The sequence below is a fragment of the Falco peregrinus genome, chromosome 8, assembly GCF_023634155.1.
Source record: "Falco peregrinus isolate bFalPer1 chromosome 8, bFalPer1.pri, whole genome shotgun sequence".
Taxonomy (NCBI): Eukaryota; Metazoa; Chordata; class Aves; order Falconiformes; family Falconidae; genus Falco; species Falco peregrinus.
Window position 1 is genome coordinate 18,805,832 of NC_073728.1, and position 10,187 is coordinate 18,816,018.

The 10,187-nt window shown below is 35.3% G+C and overlaps 1 long non-coding RNA gene across 1 annotated transcript; it reads left to right on the plus strand.

Moving 5' to 3' along the window:
- Positions 1-112: 112 nt before the first annotated feature.
- On the plus strand, positions 113-9,828 carry LOC129784977 (uncharacterized). The gene is made up of 3 exons (XR_008748342.1): positions 113-376; positions 4,303-4,353; positions 9,666-9,828. It is a non-coding gene; the product is annotated as an uncharacterized LOC129784977 (long non-coding RNA).
- The last annotated feature ends 359 nt before the right edge of the window (positions 9,829-10,187 follow it).

Genomic DNA, 10,187 nt, shown 5'->3' on the forward strand with positions numbered 1-10,187 from the left:
GCCCCGCCACCTCCCCCCGCCGCGGCTGCGCGTTCCCGCCTCTTGCCCGCGGCGCGCGCTGGCCGCCGTTGGCGGGCTGGTACGTGTCCGCCTGCGGCCGGGCGGCTGCCGTGTGACAGGGGAGCCACCGGAACGGCCCTGAGGGAGACGTAGTCAGGCGGGTTAAAATACTTTGTAGGAAGGAAAAGGAAAGGAGGGACTGTGATGGTTCCAGAGGACTTCTGCAGGAGTATCAGGGCGTGCCTGAGGCGCCCACGACTTTCTGAAAGAAATTACACGTCTCCACGTATTGTTTTTATCCTGGAGATGCTACAGAGAGGCAACTAAAAGGCTTGTTCTCCAGAGACTGTTTAGCATTCACCCTTCGAAAGCGAGGGTAGGTTAGTGTATTTCTAGTTGAATACCGAAACGAATCCAAAATTTTTTTATAAACTTCTCCATGTCTTCTGAAGCAGAAGCATTGCATGTGTCTTAATGGCGTTTGTCATCATAAACTAGCATAGGGAGTTTAAAAGAAAGGGTCTTCTCTAGGAATTTTGTACAGAATAAAGCATAGTTAAGCCCGTACATAATTTTTTTTTCCTTATCTGGAAAATGACATCAAGAAAAACAGCATTCTAAAAAACTGCGCTTAAAGTTTCTTCAGCCTTGGTTATCTTTCTGTCAGTACTAGTAGTTACTTCAGTATGATGACCTAACCCAGACAGGAGGTGCTGGCACTTACCCCTTCAAAAATATGTTACGTAAAGGAGTAAACCAATTGATGTGGCTTTACTGAAAGGTTTGTTGGTGGCTCCCCTCCATGTGAAATGCTTGGCTGGGTTATGAATCGCCACAAATTCAGGATTAGCTGGTGATTTAATTTCCTTGTATCTTTACCCTGCAGTTCCTACAAAAAAAAATAATCTCTTGAGTTTTAGATTAGCATCTTTTATTTATGCAAATGTGTAAAAACCTGTTTGATTAACTAAAGAGAATTTTCCTAATAAGTTGAGAAATTTCCAAAAGGTTTAGAAATATTTTCCTACTATTGTGTACAGAAGTTGAAAGAAGTTTTTAGATTATTCCTATATTTTGAACTCTGTGAGAAGGTAGGTGAGTTCCTAGAAAGTAGAACTCGCTGGAAATCTCAGCAGCCTCCAGACATTTTTTGCACTGGCGCCAAAACCAACGATTTTCATCTTCCTTTTCCCAACTGACTAAACCACATAATTTAGCTTTTTATTTCAAATAAAATTCTTCACATATGTGTCATTTACGTTGCTTGTTTTCTTGCCCCTGTTACCCACAGGGTGAGACATACAATAGTACTGGCTAAATATGTCTCTCACTTTCAGAGGTTCTTATAATTTATACAGCTGCTGCCTCACCGAATTTGAAGAGTATCATGCCTTTATTAGTTTGATTGTCATTCATTTCACAGTTAAGTGTCACTCACGGAGGCTGATTGTCTTGCAGTCTCATTTGATTGCACAGCCATACACAGATCACATTTGAATTCTACATTTTCAGTTCATGATCATCCTCTGTGTAATCAATTGTACAGAATGTAGTAATTTTATAATGTAGAGCTTACTGCACTGACATAAAAGACAAGCCAGTAAATGAGGGAAGTGCACATTTTACAAAGATTTGCAGATGCTGATGAAAATTTTGCACAAGTTTGAGGTCTTAGATGAAAAATAATAATTTTTGAGGCAAACGATTTTCTGCTAGTAAAGTGGTTTCAGTTTGGTTGTTATCTAGTAGAATATTGCTTCCCATTTTGGATCACCCATTTCCTTCCTTAAGAGAAAATGTAGCATTTAATACACCTGTATCTATTCTGGCTGATGTAGTTTCATAGTCAGATGAAGCTTCATATTTGGTAGTAGATGTGGTATTGGTGATCTATGCAGATGGCTAACATGCTTTTCTTTTTCTCTTAGCACTGTTTGCAAACACATACTCTCCGCCTGTAAGCCAAGGAACAGTAGTTTGTACCCGGTTCAAAAAAAAAGTGGGAAAGGCTTTTAACTTCTATATTGAAATGTCAGTTTCTCTTCATTGCCTGTTTTTGTTGTGGGTTTATTGAAGGTTTTTATTGCTTGATTCTTGCATAGCATTTGTTTGTGAAGTGAATCTTTGGATATGTAAATATTGATGGTGAAATTGTCCAAAGGTTTTTTAGTGTTATACAGAGATTAAGATGCAAATATGAAATTGATCTTGAATTCTAGTCTCCAGAATAGTAATGTTAATGGAGCCAATTCATTGAATCATGTATATTTTCCATGAGCCTCTTAGACTGCAGAAACAAAAGGACTCATTATTAATTAAATGTTAGCATTGTGATAGTTTTGTAAATGTAGTTGGTTTGAATATATTTACGTTTCATACTTTGAAAAGGACACAAACTACAATTTTAATAAGAAGGCCTGAGTGCTGTATAGTAAAATGTTCGTGTGAGCTTCAGGATAAGATTAACATTCAGTTCTTTTTTCTGGGTTGTAGAGATACGGTGTTTTTAAACATGGGCAAGTGTTACTGCAGACACTTGAGTATCATGCAAGCAACTACAGCTTCTGCTATCCTCTTCATTTAGAAACAATTGTTTTCATCTCTGATTTGAATTGCTGAGCTTTGGTTAACAAAGACAGAATAATATATTAGTGTAAAGTCTGGTAACATTTTGGCAATTCTTGTACTTGTATGCAGTGCAGGGTACATGAAATTCTTTTACTTCATCTGTTAATACACAGAACCAATAACCTGATTCTTGATATTAGAATTAGTAGCATGATTATGCTACAGTATTTGCTTTATTTCAGAAATTGTTAAGAATACTCTTTATATATATATGTACGCATACATACATTTGTATACACACACACTCCAGAAATAACAAATCTTAAAGACCCTTTCTACTTAAGATTGTGCCAATTCAAATGTTTTGTGCCCCAGAACTCTGGCAGTCTCTGGAGGACTTATTTGCAGTGGTTTGAGATAGAATTTCCACTTTCTGTTTTTTTCCTGTGGAAGTCACTGAATGCATTTAGATACATCAGCTGCTTCAATTTACAGTCTCCTGTATTAACTTTAATAATTGATAAAGGTGTGTTTGAAGTAATGTGTCAGTCTATGAGCTAGTTTGAAGCACACACACACATACTTGTCCCCCAGCCTAGAACAGGTTTAGTAATCTCCAGCAAACATTTGGGAAAATAACACCAAACTCTTGCAAGTTAGGTTTGAGTCTGTTAGACTCACATCTGTCAGAGACTTTAGACCAATTTTGCATGACTTATATTCCTCAAGAGCTACATCTCAGAGCTGTGATCCAGGAGATGAAAGAGATCAAACAATTAGCAACTGGCTCAAAAATACTTTTATACTGCTTTCCTTTTGTATGGTTTCATTCAGGGACAAGGGATTAATTCTTTCTACAAATTATATCTATATATAAAATATCCTTTAGAATATTTAATATTTGTACCACATATGTATTGTGGAAAAGAATCCTGCATTTTTGATTGCTATAAAAAGGAATAGTTTCCTAAACATTTTTTTCTTATTTGCTTTGCTCTTCTTTGGATGCTAATTACATCTGAATATATTAGACTATTTTATTCCATAACCTGCTTCTTTCTATGTTTTAACTGAATTTTCTTAAAATTTTATTTGCTTGAACCCTTCTGGCAAAAATTAAAGGAAGAAGTGTGTATTGAGAATGATATTAGGAGTAACTGAACAATAAAACCTCTAGCAGCGAAGGAAAGAGAGCTTGCTGAGATATCATTATAACATAGTTGGATCTGTAACTTTGTGCACAAGATTTTCACATTTATTGTCTAGATCTTAGGATAGGGGGAATTCTGTTACTAGCAAAATTATGCCCTAGACAAAGTGTAAGGGTGTCATATTAAAGTGTCAACAGTCCTATTTTAGGAGCTTACTTGAGATAATGTATTGTATGCCAAACGTTCTATGTGCTGAATTTGCACAAGCCTCCAGGGTAAATTTAGGGCCTTCTTAAAAGCAATATATACTTTGTTTATGCTAGATTTTTTTTTGTTAACAAACATACATTTTCTTTAAATGTAGATCAAATAGCAGTATATGCTAGGGGAAAAAAAGAATGTGATTGCCACTTACAGTTGAAAAGCCCAGGTAAAATGAAATGTAATATGTTGTATTTGACATGCCATTGCATGAGGAGTCAGCTGTACTAAGACTTGTGTAATAGAATCATCACAAATGGGGAAAAGGTAAGAAGTACAAGATTTCTAGAATATTTTTTAATTGGGATTCATGTTTACACAGGAAGAAAAACAACTTCAGATGCTGAAGAAATGAGAAAAATGGATGTAGCAGGTAATATTTGCTGTTCTTGAAATCAAAATTGTAATATGATTTTCTTAGTGTTCATTCTTTGTTACTAAGATTTGGAAAACAACAGTTAGCAGTAATTGTACAGCTAACTGAACAGTATTATTTGGTACATTTTTTTAAGGCAAGGAACTGCAGGTGGATTTCCTGCTTGCCTACGTATCTGTGCAAGAGAGTGGGGCAGCGGAAATAAATCTTGTTCTTTCCTTGACTGCAATGCAGATCTGGCTCTGGGAGGGGTTTTCATATCCACAGGACCAGACACATGGTCAGCGTTCAGCCAATAGTTAGCCTTACATCTGGCACTGGTTTTGTGTGGCTCAAAATGCCTTTTCTGACTGCTAAACGTGAAAACCCCTCACTTTTTTTCTAAATTGAATTTGCACACATTCTTCAGACTGTGATTTATAGCAAACATAATTTTAACTGTTTATCTCGTATACACTGTAGCTACCCCAACAGCTACTTCGCCAACAACTGCCACAGGCAGGATTTTTTAAAAAACAAAGCTACATAGGTGATTCCTTTCCGGTACTCAACTCTTCCAGCTATGCTTAAGCTGCTAGGATCATGCTTTTTGATGGCAAGCTGTGTTTTAATCAGTTTGTAAATTGTACTGCACACTCCACTGGCAAGTCAGATAAAACACCTGACCTGATATTTTGAATTTATTTTTTACATAATTATCTTCTAGTCTGTTGTTGCTGAGAAACATTTTATTCATTTAATAAAATGTATTTGAGATTTTTAGATTACCGTGATGCCAGGACATACATACAGTTCTTTATATATAGCATGAAACATATGTGAATAAGGTTATGTCTTTCAAAAGCTGCCAAAATACATTTAAATTCCAGAGGGTAATACCACATGTGCTAATGTTTGTATTTGGAACATTAAGGCGTATCTGTTTTAAAAAAATCATCAATTCTTTCTAATGAATTCCATACAAGTTTTCTTTTTTCTTTCCTAACATAGGATTTTGTATTTAGTAAGGAATAGATATTGCTAAATACAAAATATTATGCCCTAAAATATGAGTGGTTCTAATTTAAACCAATATCATAAGCATTATAATAGTTTCTGCTAAGTATCTTATAATTCTTTTTCACTACGTTTAATATGATTGTACTGACCAATACCAGGAGTTCAGTGGAGATGATGGGCAAGTAGAATAAAACTCTAGTGAATGTCAAGAACTAATATACTCATGGCTGATTAAATCACTTAATTAAGAGAAATGTATTGAAACTGCTGGGAGAATATAGCCAAAAGTGAGGAAACTGTGGCTGCTAGTTAGTCATGTGTACATTCAGAGACATCAGGTGTGTAATCTGATGTGTTCCATGGAAAATTGGGTTATGAGTTTAAAAAAACACCATGTAATGCTAGAATATTTGCCACAGAAATGGCTGCACATGCTTGTTTACCAAATATTGTAGGTCATGTGCAAGAAACACAGCTGGAAAATGCTGAGTAGTGGAAATATTTATGGCAATATATAACCTGATGACATTTCTGCCTTCAGGACACACATGGTTTGAATTCATTGGCCATATAATTAATCATTTTCTATGTGTTAATAAGAGGATGGTAATATAAGCAGATAGATTATGCAAGAGAAATATAATATAAAGTCAACCATAATTCATAAAAAATGTATTAATGGTTAAGGCTGTAACTTCCAAACAAGTTATGTTGTGTAAATAGGAATAATTCAGATTTAAAATGTTGCTATTTTTGATTTTGGAAAAATGACAGGCAAGTATTTTTTGTGGTTTCCCCTGAAACCTGTCACCCTTGGTGAAACTAATATAAAAATTAGTACCTTTTTAATGCAACCATAACACTGTTGTAGTTGTATCACCTGCATTTAACATGTACTTCATCAACCTACGTTATCCAGATGTCAGAGGACTTTGTACCAGATATAGTTAAAATGTAGTTTGATTTTGTAGTGTTTAAGGGATTTAATAAACTGTCAAACAATGTCCCCAAAGCATACAAAAAGTCTTGGATAAAGGTTTTAGAGTTACGAAATCAGTTTCTTGTGTGATGTACATTCCTTGTATTTTATGTTTGGCTGAGGATGAGGCCTAAAATCTGAGCAGGCCTAAGTCATTTTGCCGATAATACCCGTTTTCATATTCTTTCTGGGTGCCATTTCAGAGACTTGTTGGTCAAAACATGCAGACAAATGGGTCTGTCTGCTTCACTTCAGAGGGACCAACTCAAAGAAGTATCATCTGTGACACTGTGACTTTGGAGTTTCTTTCCAAGTTTAGTCAACCAAGAAGGCTGTACTAGTTTGAATATTAGCTGTAGTTGTACCGTAGAATTTCCAATGATAAAAATAGTTTCTTATATTTTTGTGTCTATCAGTATACAATATTTTATTTAAAAATCAAGAAAGTTACTTGTAACATGTAAATACAGAAAATACACAGCTGGCTATTTCTGTAATTTAAAGTTGCCATTTTATTTAAGCAAGAATTAACTGCTTTTTATGTTTTCGTATAGACATGTGCTAACCCTCTAGTACACCTGTTGCTTTTATTCCCTCCCTCTTGTGAAGTTAGCTATGGGATTAACAGACTTAGTTATTTTTAATTCTGTTCTGTATTCCTGTGCCCAAACAAAGCCTCTGTCTTGCCTATTTTTTTAGTTTAACACCCTCCCAAGAGTTTCAGAAAGCAGATTGATGCAATTATATAGCACATCCCAGTGGAAAACTAGGACTACTCTATCAGGCCTGGAGCAGCGAGGCAATATTCCAAGCTGACTGCTGGAAACCACAAATCTTGACCATTATTGCAAAACTTGTGATAGGAGCACAGAGAAGAGTATTATTAGCCAGTCATGAGGTATTAAATTATACATGACTTCAGCACTGCTGAAACATCAGCCACCAGCCTAAAGCTCTTCCCTTTTTCTGTTTTGTTCACTTCAATGACAAGAGGTGGATTTTCCTGTTTTGACCTTTGGATTAAATCTGTCAATATTGATTTTAAAATCTGCCTACTGTTCACCTTGTGAACTCAGGTTTTTGGGTGTTTTTTTTGTGAAATCCATATCTGAGATCCCATTGATGTTAAACCACAAGTATGTTATGTTTCCAAGTGGTTTACATGCATTTTGGTCTTAGGAAGCTGAGGGAATTGCCAGTATGTAAGCTGAAAAATATCTGTATATGTTTCACCCTGTTATTAGGGTTTTACTTAGTGGTATTCCAGTAAGAATAGAACATAAACTTTAGGCTGTTTTAGCATGACTTCTATATGTCTGCAGTCGCAAGCTTTTTACTCTAACAAAAGCTAATTACTGGACCAAAACAGCTGCTGCTGGATTACTTCTCTGTGAAGGGTAAGGAGAAGGGAGTATTTTGGTATCAAATACAGTTTCTTTTGGAATGTGCATGTCCCTACTACATGCTGCTAGATATTATCTTGGCTTGATAACTGTCCCACAAACCTTCAGTTCCTCATAGCAGAGGCCATGTTCCTTTGTTGGCTGCCTTACATAAAAGATACTAGTATGCCAGAACCTACATTGTTTACCACAGTATGAATACCATCAGTACAGAAAGTCTCCTCAACCTTGCCAAAACTGCCTCAAACTTTCCTGAGACTCTCCTGGACACTGCTGCTCTTTCTAGAGCTTTGTGTTACTGCCTCTGCTGAGGACTGTATGGGAAATTTGCTACAAAACACTGTAGGACTGCCAATTTGTTACTTGTAAGTTACAGTTCAGTCTTGTAAGGTCACAGTTTAGGTAGGATGATTGGGAAAGAGGAGTAGACTAGAGTTCTGTCTTATTTGTGACAATCAGCTGTGTTTAACCATTCTGGAAGGAACTGAGTTATAAATACACACAGAATTATGACTATTTTGAAAAATTAAAATAATACATAATTGCTCATTGTTACTTCGGGAGGGGAGGGAAATAATCTGTGTTTCTAATAAAATCTGGCAAAATGCTGTTTTCATAATGCTGATATTTTATATATGTATATATTTATTATTATTTTTTTTACTGCTGGCAGTATTTAGTTACGACTTCAGCTATGGTAATGGAGGATGTTTTCCAACATCCCATGATTGTTAACATGTTGGATTGTGAATTGAAGCAGCTGAAGTATAGGCCCACATTCCCCTCTCCTTACTATTTTTGAAGATGGTAACTTCCAGCAGGGGAGGTACCAGACAACAGGCAGTGTGCAAATGACTTAAATCTCTGCAGCTGTTGGCTCATTTCTATTCTGTTGCCACATGTTGTTATCAGTAATTTGTGACATTCATCAAATCTGGAAAGTGTGTATGTTTTTCCTTTTTTGTAATGTATGTGCTACCAGTGCAGTTAAGCTGAATGCTAAAGTATTAATGCAGTTTGTTTTATTACTCTGGCAATACTGCCCTAGCAATTACTGCTCAACAGACAGACTCTGTTCTGGAAAAAAAATATCTAGGTGAGATACAGCAAGGGAAAAAAAGTCATTATCTCTGAGCTAATCAGAAAGACTACCTTACTTTTTTTTTTTATTTTATTTTCTGTTGTTCTTAAAAATTATATATAGCAAGGGAAAATTATATAAGAAAGAGGGGGCTTGATGAACTTAATGGAGGGAGGTTACAGAAACAAATAAACCCCTTTGTTTTCTTTACAGTATAAATGCTTGGTGAATTTCAGACTCTGGATGTTTCTGTGATTGTATTTACAGATAAGGTAATCTGTACTAATTCAGCTGGAATTGCTATCAAATTAGTAAACACTTGAGGCCATATAGAGTTTGCCTAAATACATTTATGTGATAGGCTAAAAGATTTCTGCTAAAGCTTACATCCATCCATTGTACTAGTGATATATCCTAGCTGACAAAATTCAGATTCCAAGCTGCGTTTTTCCACAATCTGGAGGTGTTTTGTTTCTAGGTTTGCTTTCTGATCTCTTGATAGACATTGTCTTTTACTGATGAGTGAACTGCAACCTTGCTCTTTTTGTATCTTCCCCTTTTTTTTACTTTTTCATTGTATCTTCCATTTTATTACTATCACCTATTTTGAACGTATGTTGTAAACATCTTTATCCTAATCATAATTTTATTTTTATATTTATAATTTGTATTTTTTTCCAGGCTCTTCTTTTTTTTTTTTTTTTTTTTTTAAGATGGCTGATATAGTACAGAGTAAATTTAATTAAATGTTAATAATTAATGCTTATAATAAATACATCTTACTTGCAATGCCACATTAGTATTTTGCTCTGAGATCTGAATCCGGGACTTTTATCATTGTACACAGATTTCTGATCCTTGCACAGCATTCCACTGCAGTTGGTCCTTGGTAAAGAAGGAGTCATTCTTTACGAAACTGATTGGATGACCAGGATCTAGATTATGCCTGAATGGTGGATCTGAATTTTATAATAATGGTGATACTGACTTAATATATCGGTTCTGTTGCAAAATAAAATATGTTGAGTCATAAATTCAGTCCTATTTGTTGAAATAATTTATTCATTCAAGATATGAACAAAAAATAAAGTTTACCTTGTGCGTTTATTTTAATGTTACATTCCTAAATCATGTAACATTTGTCTTCCTTTTGACAGTGTCCAAGTGGACTGGCTAGCTTAAATTCTAGTTGTAAGAGTACAAATTGTCTTTTATGTGTGTCATAATATTTGAAACCATCTTCTCATACATAAACCAATAGGTTAAGCAGTGTTAGATTTAAAATCTTGTATGTTCTGGCAAACAAAACAAGGCAGATTCATGCTATACTATACCATTTCTTTATTTCTTTAGGAAGAATCAAGATTTG